The sequence below is a fragment of the Oxyura jamaicensis genome, chromosome 9 (assembly GCF_011077185.1).
Source record: "Oxyura jamaicensis isolate SHBP4307 breed ruddy duck chromosome 9, BPBGC_Ojam_1.0, whole genome shotgun sequence".
Lineage (NCBI taxonomy): Eukaryota > Metazoa > Chordata > Aves > Anseriformes > Anatidae > Oxyura > Oxyura jamaicensis.
In genome coordinates, this window is record NC_048901.1 from 21,472,957 (window position 1) to 21,498,429 (window position 25,473).

General features: G+C 48.9%; 1 protein-coding gene across 7 annotated transcripts in view; it reads left to right on the top strand.

Moving 5' to 3' along the window:
- MECOM (MDS1 and EVI1 complex locus) overlaps positions 1–25,473 on the top strand; it is a 313,650-nt gene that overhangs the window by 240,349 nt on the left and 47,828 nt on the right. The gene's annotated exons all lie outside the window — the stretch shown is intronic.

Here is a 25,473-nt window from a genome sequence, read left to right on the forward strand (position 1 = left end):
TAACCTGAGAAGATGCCTTTATAACTAGCATGTTCTGTGCTGTAACGAAAACGTGAGTATGTCAGGCTCCCAGAGACTTTAAAGCAGGCCAGCTGGCTTCTCGGAGCGCACAGCTTGAAGTGGTCACTTCCATTTTCAGTGGAGCAGCGCGGCCGTCAGAAGGCACGTTGATTAAATTGACCACAGTCCAAGGCTGGTGGGGAGCGAAACACAAAGTGACTTCTCCCCAGGGTGAGCAGAGGATTTCTGATGTACACAGGGATAGAGCAGGGTCTTTTTATTCCCCTTGCGCTGCAGCGTTACTTTAAAATAATTTGTTTCCTTAATATGAGCTACAGAGAGAGGTATTAGCTTTTATTATTAAATTTGCTCAACAATTTAAGTTATATTTCAGCGACTGTAACCAGCTGCACACACTCGAGTTTATTGATATAGATAGCCCATATTCTCCCAAGCATTCTCTTGCTCTCAGTAACACAGTTTTCAGAAATGGAGCTGCTCACGTGAGTAAGGTTTTGCAGCATTGAGCACGAACATAAGGCTGTACTCCACTGAAGACATGATCTCCAACTTGCTTCTACTTAATCTGATGGATTCCGAGATATTTTCTTTCCTCATCTTCAGTGAATCCTTTCATGGAGACGTATCCTGGTCAATGGCAGTGAATGAGTAAGGAATGTATTTCCATCCCCTGTTGCTCCCAGTGCCTCCGTGTAGCACCTACAGCAGCAATGCCTCAACCCAGCAAGGTGCTGGAGCCCTCGTGTTCCAGTCAACTCCATTGGAAATGCAGGTTTTGGTCATATTAAAAGAAAACATCAGGAAGGTGTCAGAAATAAATAAATACTGTGTAATGATACATGGGGGTACCTCTGTGGGGCAAACACCTTGCTGTGTTCTTCAGGGGCATCCCTGTGAACAGAGAACATCCCTCAAAAGCAGGAGCCGTCTGAGCACCCTTCTTGTGATGGGAAATGTTCACTCGGTAATCCCAGGGCTTGCTCCAGCTCCTCAGCAGGACACAACTGCCGAGTGAGAAAAGATAGCGGCAGCCAGGCTCATGTCTGCACGCTTCCTGCTCAGTCCGGCACGTGGTGCGTGGCATATGCCGCTTACATCTAACACCTCCAACAGCAGGGGGGTGCACAGGTAAGCAGAAAGGCTGGGGAGAAAAAAATACCATTTTGCACCAGAAATCTTGTATATTATGCCTAATTGTCCACAATTTAACTAACCCAAGGTGTTTCTTCCTATTCCCTTTTCATAGTTTTTTATTGTTGTTTTGTTGTTGTTGTTGTTGTTGTTGTTGTTGTTGTTGTTGTTTTCAGTGATGCTTTTAGAGCTTTCTAGCTGCCTGCAAACAGCTGGCTGTTTTGGAAGCAAAGCAACCTTAACGCTTATTGGGGATCTAACAGTAGCCTTTTCTAATCAGAAATAGGTATAATTGGGTGTCTCTGGCAAAGGAGCTTAACTGTCAAAGGATTAAGCCACTTCCTGATCAATGGAAGTGACTTCCTAAAAACAGGCAGGGAAAGATTTCCTGTAGTTAACAGCAATAAGGGAGAGGAACTTTAAAAACAACTCTCTATTTGATAACTACAGAAATCTAGCTAAGTCTCAGGGATTTAGCCAGGGAACATATTGGTTCCAGCAGACTATGGTAAAGTTAATTAAGGATGATTAATGGAGCATTTTCCTTCCAATGATATCTGTGACAGAACAAAGCTGTCTGAGGCTTGTCAAGCAGAATTTGAGTTGAATGAGTATTTATGTGATCAAATCTGAAGGGCTGCCTCTTGACAGAGCAAGGATTCATCAATCAATTGCGCCGGCTTGCAGTGGTGGGAAATTGGTCTATCAGCATAGCTATACCCCCATCCCCCATTTTTTCATTCAATCATCCCTTAGGCTACAATGCATCTTTCGCTTTTACCTCTGACCACCTTAAGGGCTATCAGAGAAAAGTAAAAGCAAGAGCTAAAACATCTATTATAGCGGTTATTTCTCAGCTGTACTCATACAATTGATTTCTTTTAAGCAGAGGCCCAGGCACTGTAAAGCGATACAAGCCTGTTCAATGAATTAATTGCTTTTAATAAAAGTTTAGCTTTGAGCCCGAAGAATATATAGCGCTCTCTTACTAGAAAGTCTCCTATTAGGGAAACCACCTGCACAAAAGGCTCCGGTCCTGTCTTAATCCCACTGCCCTCATCGTAATCACTTGGTTTAAAAAGGCAAGATCCTTGATGTAGAAGGGAACGGCGTGTGCTTCGCTGTGCGTGTTGAATTGTGCGTCAGTGCCTGGCCGGGGAATGCTGGCTGCAAGCACTTGGCAGTGGGTTGCCCTCACAGACCCTTGATCCCCAGGGCCTAGGTCAGGCCAGGGTCTGGGCAGATGATCCGTGTCGTTGTGAATACACCACCATCTCTAAGTCTTTAATGAATACCCCTGTTGCTTTCCCTGTTCTAGGTATTAAATGGAGCTAACCAAGAATTATGTAAAGGGATGCGTGTCTCTTGGAAAATTCAGAAAAGCATAAATCTGAATAGTCAGGGGCTCCATTTTCTAGCCTACCACATAAATAATTCTCGTTTCAATGCTGGCTGCTCAAGCTTTGTTCTTTTTGGCCATCACCGAGCAAAATACTCAAGCGGTGTTTGAAACTGAGACACCAAAATAGGCTCTAAACTTGTCTGTCTTGAGCCATGTGAAATACCGGCCTTAGACATCTAGTTTATGTTAATCAAATGTTGAGCAATTTAAATCGATCATCAGTTTAAAAAGAGAGGCACCTCATGGGAGCAATTCACCTGGTTTCCCATAAGCTGCTATGTGAGGGTGATGAGGGTTGCATTTAAGAAGTCTCATCTCTCTGTCAGGACAGCTTGGGTGTCTAGCTTGGACCAGACACCTACCTTGGAAACCTGAAAGCTAACAGTAAAAATAAAACCTGTGAGAACTGGGTTGCTTTGATGTAGTCATAGGCTCAGTTGCACGTAGCCCTCATTGGGTTTTCATGCTACAATTCCTGCTTGACTTACTGGTAGAAATCAGACTTCTAGGACTTTGGTGAATTGGAAGATTGAAGTCCTCGCTGTAAGAATTCTGAAGTTTGGCTTCTGCCATCTCAGCTAGGCCAGCCATAAATTAGGGAGAATAAAGTCAAATTTCACTTTTTCCCAGACGTGTACTTTACTCAAAGGAGCCCAAAGAAGGAAACAACAGTGCTCCAGCATGCCATGACCTAAGGAGAAATAGCTCACTCTTGGGTTTTCCTTACTCTTTTAGGTAGGTTTTCATACCAGACTGTCCCCCTCAGAGCAAGTACCTTCCCTGTCGATGCAACTTTTATATGCTTAAATCCAGAGAGGTCCGTAAACACAAATAACTCCCCCAGACTTCGTTAGTTGACCCAATATAATTATTGTTCCGAGCATTTCTTTCTGTTGGTAGAGAATGCTGTTTTGTATGGGCAAGCAAGCTCAGAAACCAAATGTCTAAATATTTAACCAATGTTATTTCAAAGAATTTCGTTATTTATCTTCTTTATGATTTATATTATCACATTCTCTGTCTGTAGTTGTGGTTTATCATAAGCAGCCCATCTGCTGTAACAGCCAAATTGGAACATTCATATAAGATGCGTTCCGATATCATAAACATGACAAAAGATAGATTACATTTAGTCTTTCTCCATGTTTAACCAGTTTAATTTGTTTCCTATGCAGAAGAGGCTCTAAATTTACTTAATATATGTTAGCACTTAGGAACATGGTTAGGAACATGACTAGGGTCTTAACCTATTCGTAAATAAATGGGAAGCTTCCTGTCTGAGTAAAAGAAAGAGAGAGAATTTATGTCAAACAATCAGGAATTTAATACATAGTGCTCTATTAGGATGTCCAGTTTGTGTACATACTCTTAAGGCATGATTACGAATAACTTCACTTCTTATAAACAATGTGACTGAAGAAATTACTCACAGATACAACAAAAAGGGAAAGAAAGGTAGGAAGTTTTAGCTGCAGCCAATAAAGGAATTACTTTCCCTGAAAAGGTTAAAAACTTGCGCATTTATTTTTGTTGCCATAATATTTGTCTTTGCAGGTTTAGTTTTCTTAAGAATCCCAAAGAAGATGCTGCGTCGGGAAAGATTTTAGTGACCTGGGTTCAAAGTCATATCATAGATCCAACATTTTCCCCGACAGCTTTGGTTTTAAAGTAACCCTAATGCTGGCCTAAATCTGCGAAGTGACTGTCCATATTTATATCACTCTGGAGAGAGCTTTTAGTGATTACAGGGTTGATCCTGCAAATTGTTGAATGCCTTCAATTTCTGCCGACTGCAGGGGAAGCCAAGGGTCCTCAGCATGTGGCCAAGAGTGCTCAGCACCCTCAGGACCTGGCCCTACGTGGTTTTTCACATTGAAAGGTCAAGTAGAGGGCTTTTCATTTCAAGCTAAAGAGTCATTCATTTTTCTCTCTTAAGGTAAAAGTCACATGATTACAGAGTGTGTGATTAACTGTTAAGGAAACAATGTCCATAATGATATATAAAGGTGTTCCTTTCAAAAGTTACCGGTGGATTTCTTCAGAGGCGTTAAATATATGCTGTCCAATACCGTGCAATTCATGAATACTAAAAATAAATACAAGCTTTTTTCTGAGATAGAGATTTACTACTAAGCAATTTTGAGCAAATATATTCACATTATAGGATATTAATACAAATCAAACATAACTGAGCCGGCCTTTATGAGAATGAAGTGTCAGTACATCTGAAAATATGTGTAATGCCAAACTTTAATCATTGTACCAGCGCGTTAATATTGCAATTGACTGCTCTGCGTTCCCGAACGCTTAAGGTTTTGATTTGTCCGCTCCAGGGATTGCACACCTTCCAGGGCTGTCCGGCACTCGCTCCTTCCCAGGCTGGGATGCTGTTGGTCTCATCTGGTTTGACAAAAGGGCTCACCCTGTTGCAAAGTCCTTGCCTCCAAAGAGCAGTAACACAATAGAGGTACAGAGAAAAGGAAAATAATGGTGGAACTAACAAGTTGCACATGTGCCTTCGCTAGCATCAGATTGGCTTTCATTGTACCTCTCCTCTGGTCATGTCATTTTCTTGGAATGCAGTTCCTAAGGTGGAGACTTTATCTTCATTTCTGTATGTATTTCATACACTGTTGGCACCAGGAAAAGTAACGAGGAACGCTCTGGGGTTCTTACTGCAATGGAATTATACTTGCTCAGATAGGAATATGGCAGCGGGCCCACTTGTGTTAGCTGAGCTCACAACCCTCCCATGTAAGCAAATGGTTAATGCAATATTTTTTTCATTCTTTACTCCGCACGATTTGGGAGCTTCACCATGAGGATGGCAGAAGCCAGGAGACCACGGGGCCTTACAGCCAAAGGGAGCACTAATAGATGTGTACACGAAAGAGAGGAGGAAACTGAGAGTTGTCATCTTGACAGCAGTTGTAGCATACCATGAGATTAATCCTTCTGAATCCAGAGAGGAATTTGAAGGAGAGCTGGAAGGAGCACAGGGAAATAGGTGTGGGTGTTTGCAGGGAGAGCCTCCTCCGGGTGGAGGGCAGGGCTGGAGAAGGAGCAGCGTTTTGGGTGAGATCCCTGCGGTGAGCCACTGGAGGGGAGCCGGCACCGTGCGGCTACACGGCGATGGCACACGGAGAGGGGCTACGGCTCAAAGTGTCCTGGAAGTGAAGCTGGTAATTTTTGCTTGACAGGATGCACAGAAGAGGGAGGCAGTGGAGGGTCCAGAGATGTTACTGGTCAAAGTGGTGGAATAATAAAAGAGCAGCAATATTCTAAATCCTTGGGTAATTTCACCTCTTATAATAAACCCTTCTGGGGTGGTCTTGGGTAGTTCACCTCCCAGCCTGACCACAGTATAACAACTTAGAATATATATATATTTTTTAGTACTTTTTACCCAGAAACTGTTATATTGGGATTTGAGATGATGATGGCAGTGGTGGAAACAGTTACTTCCCATAGGGTGTTTTAAAAGATGGACAGATTGAAATGAAGCAAAAAGAAAGGAGGAACCATCTGGAAAGGCAGGAGTAAGCCGTGACCACAAAAACCTGGCTATCTAGTGATGTTTATCCCAGCCTTGGTCTGCTTCCCTAGCTGATAACGCAGTTTAACATACAGCGGGGCATTGTGCTGACACTGAAAGATGAAGCAGCTTTTTACGAGCTGCACCCCTCAGACAGGCTTTCCATCGCAACACCGACTAGCTCTGCCTGTTCCCTTGATCCCATTTTTCTTCCCTTAAAGCCAGTGTGTTTATTGGGACCAGTGCAATGGAAATTCCACTTACTGTTTATATCTGAGGTTTCTCTTCCCTTCCTATATTTCCCTGGGAATCGGGGCAGTATAGATTCTTGCTCCACACCCATGGCTTTGTCTTTCACTTTTTTTTTTTTTTCTGAATTATTTTCCCTGCCTGCATTTCCATGGAGCAGCTGTTTGTGTTTAAAAACCACCTGCACAAGTAGTTCTGTTTTCAGTGGAAGAAAATGTCATTTGTAAAAGGAAAAAGCCCTTAGGTGTTGGAGTTCGCTGGGAGTTTTAATTTGATGCGTATTTTTTCCTACTGATTGATGAATGTTCGAGGTGTAACTTTAGCCCTTGATAACTAATGAAACTGGGTGGTGCTAACGCTCACCGTCTGGCACGGTGACGTGTAGTTAAACTGACCCCCTGCGAGGAAGGAGATTGCTTTTTGACTGTCAGCAGGAAAATCCCCAACCCCAATTTCAGCAAAGAGCATCAGACAGAGAAAAAGAAGCGGCATCTCCGCAGTGGGTGAAGCTGCTGAGCCAAAGGTTGAGGTCCCACCTGGCTGGACACGAAGGAAAACAAGAGCCCCGTTGGCCATTGATGGCCACGGTTGGGTGGGATAAGGGAAAATTTAGGCACACCAGAGAAAAATCTAACGCTCTTTGAAAGCCCTTGGGAATCTGGGGGACGTTTTGTGAAGGGCTCCTGAAGTTTCGTGGGGAGCGATAACAGCATTTCCCAACTATCGCTAATCTCGAGGGGCTGAGGTTTGTCATGCACTCGTGTGCTGCACCAGGGTGCTTGTGAGGCCATCAAGTGCAGCCCGGAGTGTCCCTGGGGAAAGCCCTGTTTGCTCTCCCCATGCACCCTCCTTGGTCCTTCTGCCCCCAAACCCTCCCACGTCACCACCTGCTCTCCTCCTGCAGGGAGCCTGCCTCCTCCTGGCGTCCTGCTTCACGTGCCCATCGTTGCAGTGTCCTTCCACCCAAGGAGGCTGGCATGGAAAGGCAAGAATTGTCCAAGCGCCCCTTAGAAAACCGTGTGAACTTGGTACCTGCATCCTCCCCGCTCTCCCAAAAGCACCCCTGTGGTCAGCCTTGGCTCCACGTGGCAGCATGGGGTGCTCACGGGAGGAGAGACCACACCAAGCCAACAGTAACTGGCAGCGAGTTCTGGCTTTCAGCCCCCGCTGAGGCCGTTAGATGATGATTTCTTGCTGCAAACCTGGCACTGCCGCTCGCCTGACCAGCAGTACTGCAGAAGGTCATTTACGTGTGAGAGGATGAGAACCGTCACAGTGAGAGTGGTAGCAAGCTAAGAAATAAATTGTAATAATATACTAAGAGATTTATGCCATTATTTATAGAGATGTATGCATTTATTGTATCTTTTCAGACATATTTAGGACTTAATGAGTACACGTGTTCATTTTGCCATTGATCCCATCTAAATTGTTTGAAGGCAAGAGCTCAAAACCCACACCGTCAGGAGCCAGGCTCCGAGCATGCCCGTGCGAGAAGACTTCAGAAGTGGCAGCAAACCTCAGATTTTGGTTCTGTCTGCAAATTGATGCTATGCCTCTGGCCTTCCCTTTGTCCTCTGAGCCCGTGCCTGGTGGCCATGTCCTCCAGCTGGCGCAGGGGTGCGAGCCAGCTCCTTCCTCCTCATGCCCGTGAGGCTCGCAGCAGATTGGAAATCGGAGAGGTCTTGGCATACGCTGGCTTGTAAAGGCCTTGTAAATGGCCTGTGCAAACATTTTTCCAAATGGAAACAGCACTAGGCCTTCAATTTAAAGTAGCTTAGATAGGAAAGAGAGGTAAGTGTATGCCTTTGTACCTCTGCGGGTATGTTGTAAATGGCAGACAATGGAAAACTGGTAAAGAGAGAGAAAAAAAGCATCTGAAAGCAAAGAAAGCACTGGGGCAGTCAGACTCGCGTCCTGTTTGGGCTGTAAGTCAGCTGAAACGCAGCAGGCGGTTCAGGCACAACTGGATTTGACATCCAGGCCACCGCTGGGCGTTTGTGAAGCAAGGGATGTAGTGTGCTGGTGGGAGCCCACCTCGCCCTGCAAAGCTCGTGGTGATCCCCAGGGTCTGACAGGTGCCTCTGTTGGCATCTCGAGAGCATCAGGGCAGTCTGCAGAAGCAAAACACTCTCTTCCCACTTGGAGGGGGTATTTTCATGCCTTAGAAACCGGTGCGGTTTGGTGAAAGGCATCCTGCTGGTTATGGTGATGGGCTGGAGACCTGCCCAGGCTTCAGGCAGAAGATGCCGGCTCTTTGGGCAAGGGTCTGAGCCCACTGGGGGCAGTGCCAGGAACACGTCCATTGGGAGGCTCGGCCTCTTCTCTCCATCTCAAAGGCAGTCTGCAGGCAGCCAGGTATGATCTGGAAACACAAGGGGCCAAACCCACGTGAGCAGCCTTGGAAAGGCATCCATAGGGGAAGGGCAGCCAAGCGGAGCCGATGCCCGGGCAGCAACAGGAGGGAGCAGCCGTGCCCTTCTCCTGCTGCCCGGGCACAGCTCGTGAGAGCCGGAGGAACTTTCAGAAAATGAACCTTAAAAAAAGTCAGTAGTTTCCTGCCCGATTAGCTTCCTGAGCTGGCTTCCCAGGGCTGGAGATAAGCAGGGAGCCTGCCCTGCTGAGAGGCTGGGAGAGGGCTGCGGAGCAGAGGCTGGCAGCTGGCCCATGCCATGCTGAGCCAAGCCGTGCCGTGCCATGGGGCTGGGGTTGGGGTGGGAGCCAGCCCAGTCTGCAGGCCAGGAAGCCACGCACTGCAAACGAGACAAAAACACTCTCACCTAGGAGAACACGGGCTCTGTACACCCTGCTCAGTGTCCCAGAGAGGAATTAATTTCCCCAAAAGCCAAAGGTCCCAGTCCCAAAACATGGTGAGGAGTGGGGCCAGTGGCTCTGCCTGTGACCACTGTCCCCAGGGGAGGTGGCAGCGGTCTGCAGGGCTGACGAGGACACTGTTGTCATGTTTGTGTGACAACACAGAGGTAAACCCGGAGCTGACTGTTTGCAGGGTAAAGAAGTGACTTCACTATGAAGGCTTCCCTAACAAAGGGGAAAGAATAGAGGGCAAATCCATCACTGCTCCGCAGCCTTCGTGTGGGTTATCTTTATATCAGTGTTCTGCTAATCTCCGACTATCAACGCTTTGTTTGTGTAGATGCTTAAATAGGTCTGAATGCCATTTCAAACATTATATTCATTTATAAATGTCACCACTCACAACCACATAGCAAGGAGAAGCAGTTCTGCAAAACTTGGGCAGCTGAAAGTAAAACAGGTTGCAAGCAACCACAGCAGAGTGAGCTGCTTTGCTAAAGGATAGTTATTTGTTGAAGAAATCACCGTGCAACTTTTAATAACAACAACTGACAGCTTGGCTGCATATGTTTAGTGAAAGCAGTGGAGAAATTGCTGCGGACAGCCTTCTCCTTTCTTCTTTGGAGCATAAATTCAGTTTGAGACTGCTTGCAAAACTGGTGTTGTCATCTGCTTATGCAGAACTTATCTGCAACACCTCTGCAGGCAGGTGCTCTAAGTGTGCACACGAATTCATCTTCCAGCGGCCGCTGGTGCCACAACAAATGTCATTCCAGGCAAACTTTCTGTTACAGGCTGTGTTGGAAATCATCATTTAACACATCGTTCAGAGTATCAGAGTGAATCTCACACAACCTGACTGCAATAATTCCCTACTGAAATTACCTCTGTTTTTGGTACTTTGACAGGAAGAATAGAAACTAAGTCCTTTAAACGTGTGGGTGCTGCGCTTTGGTGCTTATTGTTGGGCAATGAAGGTTAATGGTGTGATGCCTGATTATTATTTTTCATGTGAATTTTGCAAAGTAAATCGCAGTAGATCTGCAGGTTCTGTTACTTCTGTATATGAACAGAAATTGGCCTGGTTTCATGCAGTGTGTGTAAGCGTGCAGCCCCAGGCTCTGCACACAGAGCTGGGCCCGGGGCCTGTTTTGGAGGGGCTCTGTGCCCTACCAGGACGCTTGGGAGATGCTTGTGGGAGACACTTTGTCTTGACTCTACTGGAAATGATGCTTTTTGATAGCATTTTGGTCAGGTAGTACAGGCTATGAATGCCCTCTGTTTCCAGCCCACTTGTCTGAGGTTTTCTGTCCCTCCTTGCTGCTGTTTCCCCACCACACGCAGCGGTGCACGGCGACGAAGCCACGGCTCCTTGCAGCAGGCACTGTCCATCCGAGCTCCATTTTCCCTCTCAGTGTGCAGTCAGTGCCGCTTCAGGCCCGAACCAGTGCCTTGGTTCAGCGTGTTCCTCTTCCAGAGCTTTGGAAAGGGTGTGAACAGTTAGATATTTATTCAGACTTGTACTTATAAAGTCCATGGCTGTGGTGACAAGCCCTTCTGAGCCGTTGGTTTTACGGTGCTGTTAAGCAGGGTGACACCAGCTAACACCATCTGATGAACTCAACCATAATGCTCTGTTAGCATGAGAGGAGAAACTGCGGAGGAGAATGCCCGGTGCAGGATGATGAGATGGGAGAGGCACCATCCTCCTGCCCACGCTGCCCTGCGGCACACAGACACATTCGTCTTTGCCAGAGGATTTTTGGTAGCGCTGCCCATTGTAAGCAACAGGAGTTCTGTGCAAATATCTGTTTTATAACGTGTTTATCGCAGGGCCTATTGCGGGCTGTACAGCGGGTAATGTTCCCTCTCTGCCTGCTGAACAAACACTTGAATTGTTCCCCTTCTCTCTAAAGGCAATCAGCGTTTTTGTATTGCCTTTGATGGGGTCAGGATTTCACGATGGAAATATTTTATTCCCCTGCTCTGCGCTTCGCGCACTTGCTTTTGGTGTCTTTGCAGTGAATCTCCCTATTTGTTGCCTTTGGTCAGGCTCTGACACCCCCAGTGTGCTGCAGGCACCTCCTCTGCTTCCAGAGGCGTGCCAGACACACACGGGGTACTTTGTTCTTGTTACTGCTAGCTGCTTTATGTTTTGGGTACAAACAGCGCAGAATGAAAACTTAGCAGTTTTCTGAAACGGTTTCTGTATTGCATGTTTCTGAAACTCTGTTTTCTGTCTCTCTCAAGAAAAGTTTTATTCCACAGCTCAGTTCTCAGTTCCTCCTTGAGAATTTGACATCAAAATACGGCCTTCACCTTTGCTCTGCGTCATCTCTTGGTGGCACACGCCCTCCCCCAGGTCTCTCTCTCAATTTCACGTCTATTTGGGTGCTTGTCCCTGTGACACAGCCTTACAGGGACCAATGTATGTCACAGAATTCCCTCTCCTGACAAGAGGAAAGAGGACCCTCTGACCCCAAGGAACCAGCGGGTCCTCCAATAGAAGTGAGGTCTGGGTTGGGCCTTAGGCCTTCCTGTCCCACTCTTCCAACTACACAGCAAAAAATGAAGCATCCAGAAGAGCACAAGGTTCATTTAAGTGGTTAGTCCTCTCTTGAGTGAAAATCTGGTGCCCCAGGGAGCACTGTGGGTGCAGGATTTGGGACCCCAGCCCAGGGCTGGTCCTCAGGCCCTTCCCACTCCTCTTCCCTGTCTTCATCTTCTCCTCGTGCATGGAGAACATAACTGGGCGCAACCAGTCTTAAACAGCCCTGTTAATTAACTACTTGTGGGGCTGGCTCCTGCGGGGTTCTGGCCCTGCTGTCCTCTGCAGCCCCGTGAATGACACAAACGTCCCCCCCAGCCCCATTGTTTGGGGGAAGGAGGGGCTGGCACCTCCCCGGCGGTGCACGCAGCATCTGCGCTCTCCTGGGGACTCTGTGCTGCTGTCAGGCCCAGGAATAGCTAAATACGTTTTTCCTGGTACATGACTCACCGGGCCAGCAGCAAGATACCATCTTGTCCTTTGTGTTCGGGCTGGGTGACATTTTCTCCTCGCTTGGGCAGCTCAGCCCCGTTCCTCCTGGAGAGGGCAGGGAGCCTGCTTTTGTCTGGTGCGTGTGGTAGGTGCCATGCTCTGGAATCCAGGGGGAAAGGACTGATTTCGGAGTACCGAGCGAGTGGTCATGGAACGGCACTTGGCTTTGCTCTTCTTCCCTGTGAGCGTTGGGTAACTGTCATTTTTGGTCAATGCTTATTTTGGCCACTTGTTATTAAATGCAATCAAACATTTGTTTTTACGGATCTGTGCGAATTTAAACATATTCCGGCTCATACCCCCACAACACGCATGCACAGACTGCTGCTATTTTGGTTTGCTATTTAGGAGCCCAGAGAAAAGAAGCAGGAGGGAGGGAGGGAGGGCTGATTTTCCATAATGTGGAAAGTGCCTGGGAAGGTCACTTTTGCAGTTCCAAATGCACCTCGTATTGCAAACTGATATGCAAAGGGGCTAATTTGGAAAAAGAAAAAAGTTTGGCTTCTTAAAATGTGGAACTAAGAGTTATGGAAAAATGGAATCTGTACTCAAAACTTGCAGCTTTGGAGGGCCGAATACCCACAGATTTTATGAGATTATATAGCATAGCAGAGTGTATTTATTGATAACATGGAAACAATGAAATTAAGCGGATAAGATGCTCTCTGAAGCAGTGATATGCCCGAGAAAAGAAGGGGCATTATCAAATGTTCATGAAAGGGGCACAGGTATCTCTTGTATGGAGGCACCATTAAAACTATAGGGCATCATTTTAGGTTTGGACAAAGTTGTTCATTTGGGGGTAAGTTTTAAGAAAAATCTACCCCTTTGTGGGGGTTTAAAGAGTTTGGTTCACCTACTTACTTTGGATTTTTGTGTTCACTTTCATCCCCTTTTGTACTTCCTTGGACAAAGTCCAAACAATCGGAGTAACTACAGAAAAGCTGTTCTCACCACAGGGAAATAATGTATTATGCTAATTCCAATTAAAGGAAATTTCTTAAACTGCAAATATAGCCTTCAAGAGAGAAATGAAAAGTGTGGAAATTAACATTCTTGCCAGATTTCCAGCTCCATTCTGCATACTCAGGGGGTTTGGGTCAGGCTCAGATAAGCATCCAAAATTTTGGGATGTTTATCCAAACCTTATTTCTAAACCTTCTAAGTTCACTCCCGACTAATCATAATGGAGTTAGTGGTAGCAGGATATGAATGTACAACGTTTAGCTTAGGAATTGGCAGCTCCTCATCATTTCACAGCTAGAAGCCTTTGACCAAATATCAACTCTGCTAACCAAAACAAAATAAAATAATGCCTTGAGTTGGTCTCCAGCCATACCACCTTGTGCTGCAGCCCTGGAAGATCTTTCAAGCAGGGCTGGGCCAAGGCAGGCTTTGGCTGGGGGACCTCCTGGGAAAATATTGTTGTTACTGGAAGCATCCTTCGTGATCCAGGAGGTGACACTTTCCCCAGACTGGCGTTAAACCTGCTCAATGGTTCCATGCACAGAGGTGCTCCTACACATTCGGGTAAATTTCCGAGGGCTGGTGGGTCATTAAAGATCTTTTTCTGAAGGGCTCAGATGTTGACTCCATGTACACCTGAAGTGCTCATGGAACATCTGCCAGGCTTCCAGTTGGAAGCGACGTCCCTCACTTCCCGCACGGGCTGCCCGCTCCACCCCGGAGCCATCTGCCTTTTAGGACATGAAGGATGTGAGCTCCATGCAGAGTTTAATTTCATAAAGTGTTTGGAATATTTTTTCAATGAAGCGAGCGGACGATTACTGAGGGTCATGAATTAGCTTCTGAAAGAGCGTGATTTTTTTTCTGTTTGTTGATGCTTTTGCCATCACAGCCTTTGCTTTATGCATGGCGGGGGGAGCTGGGTCTTGGCACCCGGCTTCAGGCACCCCCCCAGCCTGTTGTACGCTTCCCGTAATGCAGCCACTCATAACATTAGCTAAGGAGATGTCATAGATTTATCCCCCTTCAAAACACCACCAGGTTTCCCCCATCTCACTGATCTTCTTCCACTTAGATTTCATTTTGGTCAAGGGGTGCCAAGCAGGTGTACCTGAGCTTTATTCTGTCGTTGAAATTCATGCCAGGAACGAATCCATCCAGCTGCAAACTCTTCCCATGTAAAAGAGCACTGCAAAGTTCACGGGAGCTGTACCAGAAATGAACCTGACCGCATGAACCTGGGCCACAGGTACATGCTCTGTCACTTAAAGCCCCTTCAGATTGCTTAGATTACCTCTAAATTACAGATATTAGGTCTGCAGGGCTGTAATAGTGAACCTCACTGAAACTTCTAAATTAAAAACAAACAACCAAATAAAAACGGCAACAACATAGTAAAATCACTAAGAAATGTTCAAAAGGTATTTGAATATAGCCCTTATGACCAGAGCACACACTAGGACTTTACAAAGGTCGATGATTACTCATTTGAGGTATTTGTGAAATACATTTCATAAAACGTTTCCTATATTCTTGCCATTTCTCTTGCATTGCCTTACTGAAACCAGCAGAAATAACTGTTTACTGTCTGCCAGGCCCTCTATTCACCTGTAGCGTACAAGTCTAACCGCAAAAGACTTTTACAGTAGCAATCTGACAGTTTAAGCACGTTTTCATCTAATGTAGGATTTGGCAAGATGCGAGCTTCAGTGTAGTTTGTGCCACTCAGATGTCAACTTTCTGTTCATTAGGCCAATCCATTAGCGATCTACACCATGTTCTAGAGCTCTGCATCAATCACGTTTACTCTTTTTTTTTCTACTTGCCTTCCCCTTCCAAGGGAAATGAGCAGCTCTTCATACACCGCTTTGTTCTGATCTCAGCACAGCCTGGCTAGTATCAATACTTGCTCCTGTCTGATTTTGAAATGGGCATTCAGGTTAGGAAGTGGGTTTTCTGTGTGTCTGTGTGTGTGCTGTGGCATCCGTGTGCTGGAGCAGTTGGATCGCGAGCATTTTGGCATCCTGCAGAGCAGAAACCTCTGCTTCTGCCCCGTATATTCGGTAACTATTGCTGCCAATGTCATCTGAAATGGTGAGACCAAGGGTACGTGGAAGGAATAGAGGGAAAATATGAATTGCCTGGTGCTTACAGAAGTAGTTCTTGGGCGTCAGAGTTGTAGCTGGTTTTGGTTTTAAAAAAAGCAGAAATAGCAGGAAAATGGTTGCCAAACAGTTGTGAAGATGTGATGAGCTTCTGTATTTTCAGGAAGAAAAATCTGAAAACCACGTAACGTGACTGCTGATAAGTGCAGGAGGAGCAAATGCTTTCCATCCCCAAACACGTTGTACCATCGGTGTTTCGCCAGCACCTATTTAGACATTCAAAAGAAAACATTTTTAATTATGATTTCTGCCTTGGGCTCAGATCAGCACGTAGAAAAAAGCAAGCAGCTGTGTATGGTTGCTTGTCCTTCCTTCTTATTTCCTCTTACTCTTAAGTTCCTGAAAGGTCATAAAATAGAGAAATAAAAAAGTCAACTATATGTAGTTTCGTTAACTTTATCTTCCGAACATTAAACATTGTTTCAAATTTCTTACGGTACATAAAATGTTTTGCCTTGCTGTATCATGTATACAGAACTTCAAAAAGTGAACGAGACAGCTCAGAAAATGTAATGGATGTGTAAGAACAGCTCTTTAGATCTCTGGTTTTCAGCATAGCATCTTTCTGTTCCTAGAGGTGCTTTTAACATGATAGCTAAAGCTATTTGTGAACTCATTTCTTTTTGCATGGTGATTGGGCTTGCTTTGTAATTAGCTCATGCTTTCCATCCTGCTGTAGTGTGTTTGCCCCCCTGAAATGTTCGGTGTTCATCGAGCCCTTTTGTTTTCCTTTGAGGAGGTATTCACCCTAATAACTTCCATGCCATGGCCATGTACATCCTAGCTCCCTTTGGTCCCTTCTGCAGGCTGGTTCCCAAACTGTTGCATTAGAATGGAGTCCAGCACTTCTTGTGGGGCATTTTGAGCATAAAGAAGTTTTCCTGTTTGCCTTAAATCCATCCATCACATGAATTTCGGCTGCTGTGCTTAACCGCTTCTGCTCCACATCCTGTTCCCGTGGGCTGCAGCGGAGCTTTGGGGGGACGCAGCGTGTGGCCGGGGGCCTCGTTGGCCACAGGTAGCTGGAGTTTGGGGCAGAAGGGAGCTACTAAATCGTGGTTAGTCCAGCTGGGAATCTCTCACGCATCCAGGCACAATTTATCCTGGTGCCAACTGATGTGAGCCCTGACTGGGCACGGTGGCATCGCTGAGGATCTGTAATCCGCTACCATCTGCATATGTGCAACCCATTGAATTTCACAGGATTTCCCTGACGCACTTGCCAGCAGTAGCAATGACATTGGTTTCCTCCAGTGTGTCAAGCAGCTCGCTGTTAATCCATCAGCACCAGGCTCTGTGTGCCAGCTGCTCGGCTTGTTCTGCTGCTTGCTGCAGCAGGGGTGGCCTTCAGGTGCCAGCACGGACCCCAGGAGCTCCCTATGAAGACATTTCTATACCAACGGGAAATTTTGCCCACCCCGTAAGCCAGCACAAGGGGGAATTTCGAAGGCACGGCCACTAGGTGAAAAATACTCAGGTGCCTTGCCCATGGGGGAGCAAAGGCTCCTTGTGGAGCTGTGCGTGGCTCCAAAGCCAGCAGCGGGGCGGTGGCATCTGTGCAGGAGGTTTATGAACTTTATCCTCACGTACTAACGACCCTGGAGCCGCGCACAAAACTCTTAGGGATGTGAGCAGATGTGTGTTCGGGGGCTGGAGGGGGTGATGGCAGTGGGACCCTGCCTGAATTGGCCTGGAAGCAGTGGGGAGCTTGGCAGGAAAGGTGCGGAGAAGAGCTTGACAAATAAGATGATGTGAAACTGAATCACTGCATAGAGATGCATCAAAATTATAAAATCAATAGGTATCGATCTGTATATATCATACAAATAACTGTGCCTGAAGAGTGCCCAGATTCAACATGCTGATTATACAGCAGTCAGTAGAAATACCTTGAGATCCAAAGAGCTATTGCATTTGAGCTCTGCGCTGCAGCTGAAACTGATAATATCTTAGTCAAGTCTCTCTTAAATTTTTTCCTGCTTGAAGTTCTTGGTAACAAGTACATTTAATCAACAAACCCAAACCAAAGAACAGATTTTTGGCTTGCAGAATACTCTTGAGCCATCCAAAGCTGGAGTCCAAACACTACAAATTCTTCTGAAAATATACACCTTTCATTCTAGCTTCCATTCGCTTTTGCTGCTGGCCTGGCTCACGCTCAGGATCACTGCACCTCCCGTGTGTCCCGTGGCTGCCCTGCTACCGACAGGCGTTGCAACGGGACAGCACCAAACGTGGCCACCAAAAACCCGAGGGAAATAGAAGCTGAATGCAGGTGTAAGAGGCTTCAGACCGGTTCATGGTCAGACACGGGCAAGCCTTGTCTTTAACTTCCACTGCAGCACGTCCCATCTTCACTCACAGATGGGTGACGTTCGTTTTCCTTTCCTGGATTATATTTGCTGGGTGCATTTCTTGACGTATAAATGGTATTTTGGAGTGAAGGCCTCAAATTTTATAAATCATTCAACCAGTTTAGTTTCTTCTTTCCATAGCAGAAGTTCTTGCTCTAGGAAGATACCTGTTTGAAGACACGTGCCTCACTTGGCTCATAAGGACCCCAGACCTGCAGCAGCCCTGAGCCCATACCCGGCCCCTGCTGCATTTTCCAGCCCTTTGCTGAGGCTCAGGGGAGGCCGGTGCTGAGCTCTGGGCATGCTGTCCCCCCTCTGACCCCGGGGACTGGGGACGCTTGCAGCATGACATCGTGAACTCCAGTTTACGTTTTTCCCTCAAAAGAGGGAGTTTTGTGTATCTTCTCCAAACCTCCTTCTACAGGAGGAGTTTCCATTTATAGCACCAAGCAGCACAACGTGCTTATGTTCAGAGATGTGTTCCAAAGCATCAACGTCTCATTTCCAACGTTCAAATATTTTCCTAGCTAAAAAAAAAGGTGATAAAGTACAACTTCTGCTACAGATGAGCCATAGTAAAACACGCGGAGCTGTTTTGGCTGGCAGAGACGGAGCAGGCTCCCCCTTTTTGTGCATGGGAAGCCGCGAGCACCAGCGGGGAGACGGCAGTTTCTGCTCAGTAGAGGCACAGGAAAAGAAGTAAAAAGCAGCTTCTCGGAGAAGGAAAGTTATGGGAAAATACTGCACGAGGTTCGTTCCCAGCCTGTCGCTGATTTTCTCCATGAGCAAGTCTCCATACCCCATCTGTCCAAACAACACGCCGATCTTCCCCTCGTCCTGCTGCCCATGCCAACTGCAGGCCGGCCAGGGCAGAGCCTCGACTTTGCAATTTCTCAGCCCACAAAGGGCCCCTGTTTCAGCCTGGGCCCCGAGGTGCTGCTGTAATGCTAATAATGCTAATATTCATAATTCTGCTGGTGGCAGATTTAGCCCAGCGTCTTAAGCTTAAATAAGTTATATGGAAAAATGGTTATAAAGCAGGCTGCCTCCTCATTTCAGTTCTGCAGGTCATTCTGCATCTGCAGGACTCAGTTTATGGATTGATATGCATCTTATATATCGTATCTTGGGAATGTTTTCTCTATGAATCTCACACAAAATCTGCAGCATGACTTGTATAAAAAAAGCCACAGGAAAAAAATGCCCGGAGCTGTACCGCTCACCTCCCTCCTCCTTCGCGTGCACACATGCCTAACTTCTTTATTTTCCCCTTTGTTTTATCAGTATGGTGCTAAATTACCAAGTTTGAAATTTCTTCAGCAAATAAGGGATGCATGCCAGCACACAAGTGCCCTGAGGGATCTAAGTCTTAGGGGAAAAAGCCCTTAATTTCCAAGTTTATAGGTAGCAGCACTTTCCTGAAATTGGAAAATGTTCAACTCATTTATGAAAGAAATCTGCCACAAGGATATGCTGATGTTCATAGCTATTTCATTAATAACCCTTTGTGATCAACACACATTTTTCTGGTTAGCAGAACAGGTTTATTTTGACACCTGTATCAAATACATCCAGCCACCCTCTCCCCCAGAGGTTTTCCTGGCAAGCAAAATCTCCTCGCTGCTCGTTACTGCGCTCCTCAAGCAGGCAGGCAGAGGGATGCTGGCCCGTGCCCTCCCTGCACCTTTGCAGGATCCCCAGTGAAATCCTGTCTTCTTCACGCCCCTCCTTGGCAGGGGGAGAATTAGTGTTCGGGGGGGGTTCATCTGGGATAGAGGGGTGGTGGGTTCTGGTGGACGTGGTGGGTTTTGATGGACGTGGTGGGCTTTGTTGGACGTGGTGGGCTTTGTGGACATGTTGAGCTGTGCTGGACGTGGCGGCTTTTTTTGCCGCTCCTTCTCTGCTGCTCCAGCCGAGATCTCTTGTACAAACCAGGTAGCTCTCAAGCCTTTTCGAAATGAGTGCTGCACCTCTATCCACGCGTGACTAATGTATGTGGAGAAGCACTTGAGCTGCGCACCGAGCCCGGCTGCCGTGCACCACCCGGCAGGTTAAGCATTTACTGGTCATGCGTTCACTCGGGACCCTGCTTTCCGCTCCGGGGCAGGGGCACGCACGTAGCCCTGCTGCCGACACCGGGGACCTGGGCTGCCGAGCGGGCACCCCCGCCCCGAGAGCTCTGCGGCCCTGCCACCGGGAGCCTGCGGGATAAGGATCAGCCTTGCGAGCACGTCCCTGGGCCAAATAACTTGGCGTTCCTGAGTTGCAGTCCTCGGACTTATCTACGAGCGTGACTCGAATTGCTGTCGGGATTTCAGCCTATTTATAGTTCCGTAACGAGGCTGTGACAAAGAGTTGCCCGGCTCCTACCCGCGGGCAAATAACATGGGGTGCTGCCGGCAGGGCAGCGGGATTTGGGACCTTAGCGGGCTCCTCTCCCCTTGCTGCAGGACGAGGATGAATTGTCACGGTTGGAGCCCTCGCAGGAAGGGACGGTGTGCTGCTTTCCTCCGCCATTCCCAGGGATGACGAGTTAATTCAGCTGGAACAACGCTAGTTCATCGAGTTCTGTGGTTTATCTGAAAATCGAATCCCGGTAATTTCCAACGCCAGCTGACTTCAAGGCCCTTTAGTTCAGGTTTTGGACAACTCCGGTCGCTTATCACAGTGGGTTTAACGGGAAACATCGGTGGGATGAAGCTGTACAGAAACCTGCAGGCAGGTTTTCCAGGTGGTGTGCGTGCGAGGCACGCCCCGCTTCCTTCGAGCTCGTGCTAGAACCATCCACACGTGCACGTTTAAAACAGCAAATGCGAACCTGAAAATTTTAAAATGAGTGTTTGACTTTTTATTGGGTGATAAATTGCTTCTTACTCTTATAAAGTCCGCAGGTGTTTATGTCCACTCTTGTACGCCTAGTTAAAACTTTGGCTACAACAGGAATGCTTTGAAAATAGCCAGTCGTTGCTCAAATTGATTATTAAAATGGAATTACCTGCCATGCATCACATTAATCTGTGCAGTGTTAAGTTCTGCCCATTAACCCTCCCGATCCCTTTCATCCTGGCGTTTCCCCGGGCTGTTCGGTTCTTTCCCAGTTTCCATCCCTTTGCTCGGGGATCGGGCAGGGCCCCGTGCATGCCACGTGCACCCCAGGCAGTGCTGAGCCAGCCCTGGTGGGCTCCAGGCCTGCAGAGATCTTCCAGAGCAGGCTCTGGGATTTGGGGCGAATGGAAAGCCCTGAAAATCAAACATTTGGAGGGAGCAAAGAGTTAACGGATCCCTGTTGAGTTCTTATGCACCTAGATCCAAAGGCAGCCTGCAAAATCCTTTTGCTTGTTTCCACCTCCTGGGTACGGCGCCTTCTGGGGAGGCTCCTTGGCCACCTCCGGGGTCACGAGAGCATTTCCTAGAGTTCTGCAAATTTTTAGAGCAGCTTCTGCCAAAAAGCTGTGTTTCTGGGCAGAGAAGGAGCTGCCGCATGTGACGGGAACCTCCGGCCACCCCACGTCCACGTGGCCGCAGGGTCCCGCTGCTCGGCCCGAGGAGGAGAGAACTGGGGGAAGCAGCAGTAGGCACACGCTCAGTGTAGGTTTGTTCAGCTGTGGTGCAGCAAGTGCGAGTGGCAGCATGCTAAAAAAAAAAATCAGGCTATTTTTCCATCGTGTTGGGCGTCATTGGTGGAGTTTCCCTGATCCTCCAGAATTTTTTTTTATTTTTTATTTTTTCAAAATAGGAAAAAAAGCGCGGTAAAACCCCCAGCTCCTGGTGGTCAGGAGGCCAGCACCCACGTTAACCAGCTGGTGCACTGAATCGCCCCGTGCCCAGCAGGTGTTAAAACAAGCGAGCTTCCCGGGGTGTTGTAGGTGACTTTTGGCTCAGGACACGCACGTGCCAAAGCCGGCTGGCTCGGCCGGGCAGTAACCGGGAGCGTGAGAAGGGTCCGAGCTCGGAGGCTTCCAGCCTCTTCTGTAATGGAAGTAATGAACGTTGCAACCGGGAACAGCCGCAGTGCTCGGCATCCAGCGCCAGAGCACGCGCCTCGGCAGGGGAACCGCTGGGAGGACTTGGGGAAGGGAAACGGGGAGCGTTCTGCCCGTGGGGTTCCCGTTGCAGGGCCGGGGAAGGAGCGGGCGTGCAGCGGGAGGGTGGGCGAGCAGCATCCCCGGCACCTCGTGGTGGGCTGCCGCGGGCAGGGGTTGGTGGCAGCAGGGCTTTGTAACGTCGCCTGGCCGAGGGATGGCTGCAGTTTGCACAAGGCTTCCAAACCTTCCTCGAGGAGCAAATTCACTCGCTCCTCGGCTCAGGCAGCTGCACGCCCGTCACCGACCATTTTTATGTCTTACTGATGGAGAAGGTGTGCTGAGGGCTGGCACAGCCGTGTGCGATTATCCCGGCTATATCCACCGTGCCTGCACACAGCGGCAGGAGCAGAGGGGACCCAGACACAGCGCTGGGCACCGCTGGGGTCTGCGGCCCCCTCCCCACCACAGCAGCAGGGATCCTGCCATTTTTGGGGCCACCCACACATCCACCACTCTCTATATTTTATTTTACACGGGGATACGTTTTGTTAAATTGATTTTTTCCCCCAAAGCAATTAGTATTTTTGGGGGGGTGGTTGCTCTACGCACACTCCCCATTTCCAAGCAGCCCCTCGCTGCCCGGCACTGGGGACCCCCAAAAAGGGACCCCCACTGTGTGTGGGGGAGCCCCCAGAGCCCCCGGCCACCTCGCACCATGCTTGGGGAGCCCCAGGAATGGGGGGGGGGGGGCAGCAGAGCCCCCCCACATCCCCCCCCCGGCCGGGGGGGGGGGGGGGGGGGGCGGAACCCACCCTCCAGCAGCGCCGGCAAAGCCAGCCTGACCCGAGCAAATGAAAATAATCAAAAGTAATTAGAAGCGTGCTGGACTGCTCCTCGGAGATCTGTGCGAGAGAATAAACATGCCGGAGCCCTCCGAGCCACTGCAAGGCCCATGTCGGAGCTGTTAGGTGCCCTGACCTTGTCCACATAAAGCCGTGATTTATGAAGTGCAGGGCACAGCAGCAGGGCTTCTGTCTTCTCCAGAAGAACCAAATTACCGAGGTGGAGATTAACATGCTTTCAGTTGGGCCCATTTCCAGACCAAGGGAAATTTTTTATTTACTTTTTTTTTTTTTTTTTTTTTTTTTACCTTTAATTTCCTCCTCCTCTCCCTCGCTCCAGAGCTGCCTCTGGCCGGGGGTGACGAGCGGGAGGGCAGGGGGCCAGGGAGGGTGGCGAAGCCCCGGCTGCCACCGCCACTGCCACGAGGGCTGCGCGCCGACAGCAGCTCCTCGCCCCGAGCCAGGCAGCGGTGCCGGCGGTTTGCTCGATTTGATTTCTTTATTATTATTTTTTAAGTCGGTATCTGCGGCGCAGGGCTGGGGGGGGGGGGATTCGATTGTGTCGCTTTCCCTGCTCGGCGCTGCTTTCCTGGGTCTGTCCTGGGGCGTCTGGCCGCTCGGAGGGCTGCTGTTTGCTGGGTTTGTTTTATTTCGCTGCTCCTTCCCCCCCCATCCCCGCTCGATACGCTCGCCTAGGATTTGAAGCGCTCACCACGGCGTTAGGCAGGATGCTCGGTGTTGTGTTTAGTCACCTTGAGAAACATAACATTAAACCCCACTTAAAAATGCGGTTACGAAGCGGCTCGCTCTATAAACGCACGGGTAACGCCGGAGCCTAACGCGAGCGTTCGCGGCGTTCTACAAAACCGCCGGCGACCCGTCTGCTTTTCCCCCATTGTCCTCGGCGGTGTTTGCCCACGGGAAGCCCGTTCAAAGTGGACAGTGCAGTTATTTCATCTGGCTTCGGCTGAGCTGCTTTGCTGTGCTTTAATGATGTGCTGGAATGCGCGATGCCCATAGGGTCTCCATTATGAGAACTTTTACTTCTGGGACGACCATGAAGTTAAAGGCTTAAAAGAGGCATCAGCTTACAGCCTGGTGGGAATTACTAGCAGACTCGAGCACTAACTCCTTACTGCCTCCACTAATATAGCGACTTATTTTAAATAAACAATTGCAAAAGGGACTCTGTGGAAATATTTGGGCCTCTCGAAGCGCCTACCGAGCCGTCCACGGGGAGGGAGGAGAGGCTGCAGATGTGTTTCAAAGGCTCTGGCTTGAAAGAAGGAAAACACGCGGGGGTGTGCAGGGCATCTGCTGGGGGGGGACCTTCCTCCTCCTCCTCTTCTTCCTCCTCCTCTTTTTCCTCCTCTGTTTTCCTCCTCCTCCTCCTCCGCTCCAGCCAAGCCCCCTCGAGCGGCTCACGGACTAAAAATGGGGTTTTTCACCCCAAAACGAAAAGCGGCCCCGCGGGGTGGGGGGGGGGGGGGGGGGGGGGGCGGGAGGGTGCACCGGGGAGGGCCGGGGCTGCGAGCCGCCCGCCCCCGGCCGCTTGCCGGCCCCGCTGCCGGTCCCTGCCCCGCTGCCGGTGCGGGGGCTCCGTGTCCCGGCTCCGGGCACCACCTGGCGGCCGCAGGCGGGGCGGCGGCGGCGGAGCCCCGGTGCTGAGCGGCCCCGCTGCCGGTACCGGAGGCCCTTTTGTTTATCCAGCGGCGTTTCCTCCTTTTGTGGTAAAGCCGAGGGGGTAGGGGGGGGGCTCCGGCTCCTCTCCGGGGCCTCCGCTCGGGCTATATGGGCTCGAGCAATCAGTTTCCCAGATTACTTGTATTTAATACACAATGCATCATAAAACAAATCCCTCATCCTGACAGGAAGAAAATAGAACAGCTCATAGCTCGAGCCGGTCCAATTTATGGCTAAATTAAAAAAAAAAAAAAAAAAAAAGAGAGAGAGAGAGAGAAAGGGAGAGAGGGAGAAGGAAAGCCGGGCAGCTCCGGCAGCGGGCGGCCAGGAGCGGGGGGCGCACCGCGGGTCCCCCGGTGCCGCGCGGTGCCAGCCCCCGGCCGGGTCCCCGTCCTGCCCGGTGGCTGTGGGGATGTGAGAGGGGCTCCTTCCCCTGCTCTGCCCCCTCCCCGCCTCGAACAATGGCCATTATCTGAAATAACAGTTCAATGTCACAGATAACAGGCCGCTGAGACGAATTAATCATCATCTCCTGGCAGCCGGCTTCTCGCCCTCCTCCTGCCCTCCCTGGCCGCTCCCCCCCCTCCCGGGAAAGAAAAATCGACTTTGGGTCGGAGAAATGTATTTGGGGAGGGAAAAAAAAGTGGGTGGCACTTCGGGATCGCGCAATAAATATACAGTTCTGGCTTTTTTTAAAAAAAAAAAAATTCCTGCCCCCTTCCCCAAACGGCTCCCGTGCCCGGGGTCTGCCGTGCGCAGCCCGGACGGTGCCGGAGCCGGGGGGGTTTGGGGGGGGCTCGGGGCCGCCTGGCGGGGAGGTGGGAGCGGGGCCGCTGCGGCTCCGGTCCCGGGATTCGTTAGCGCCTGAGTAAAGGGGAGGTGGGGAGGGGAGGGGAGGCGAGCGGGGAATAAGCCGGGAAGGGAAAAAAAAGAAAAAGAAATAAATGAAAAAAAAAAAAAAAATAGAAAAAGAGGAAAAATAAAAGAGGAAAAAAGAGGGAAAAAGTGGAAAAAGAGGAAAAATAAAAGAGAAAAGAAAGAGGAAAAAGAAAAAGGGGGGGAAGAGGAAAAGAGAGGGGAAAAAGAGGCCAAAAAAAAGACGCAAAATAAGAAGAAAAAATAAAAAGAGAGGAAAAAAAAAAGAGGAAAGAAAAAGAGGGGAAAAAAAAGAGAGAGAAAAAAAGCCGGGTTTCCCGAAGCCTCCCGTGGCAGTGCCGGCGATGTCGGCAGCAGCGGGGCTGCGCTG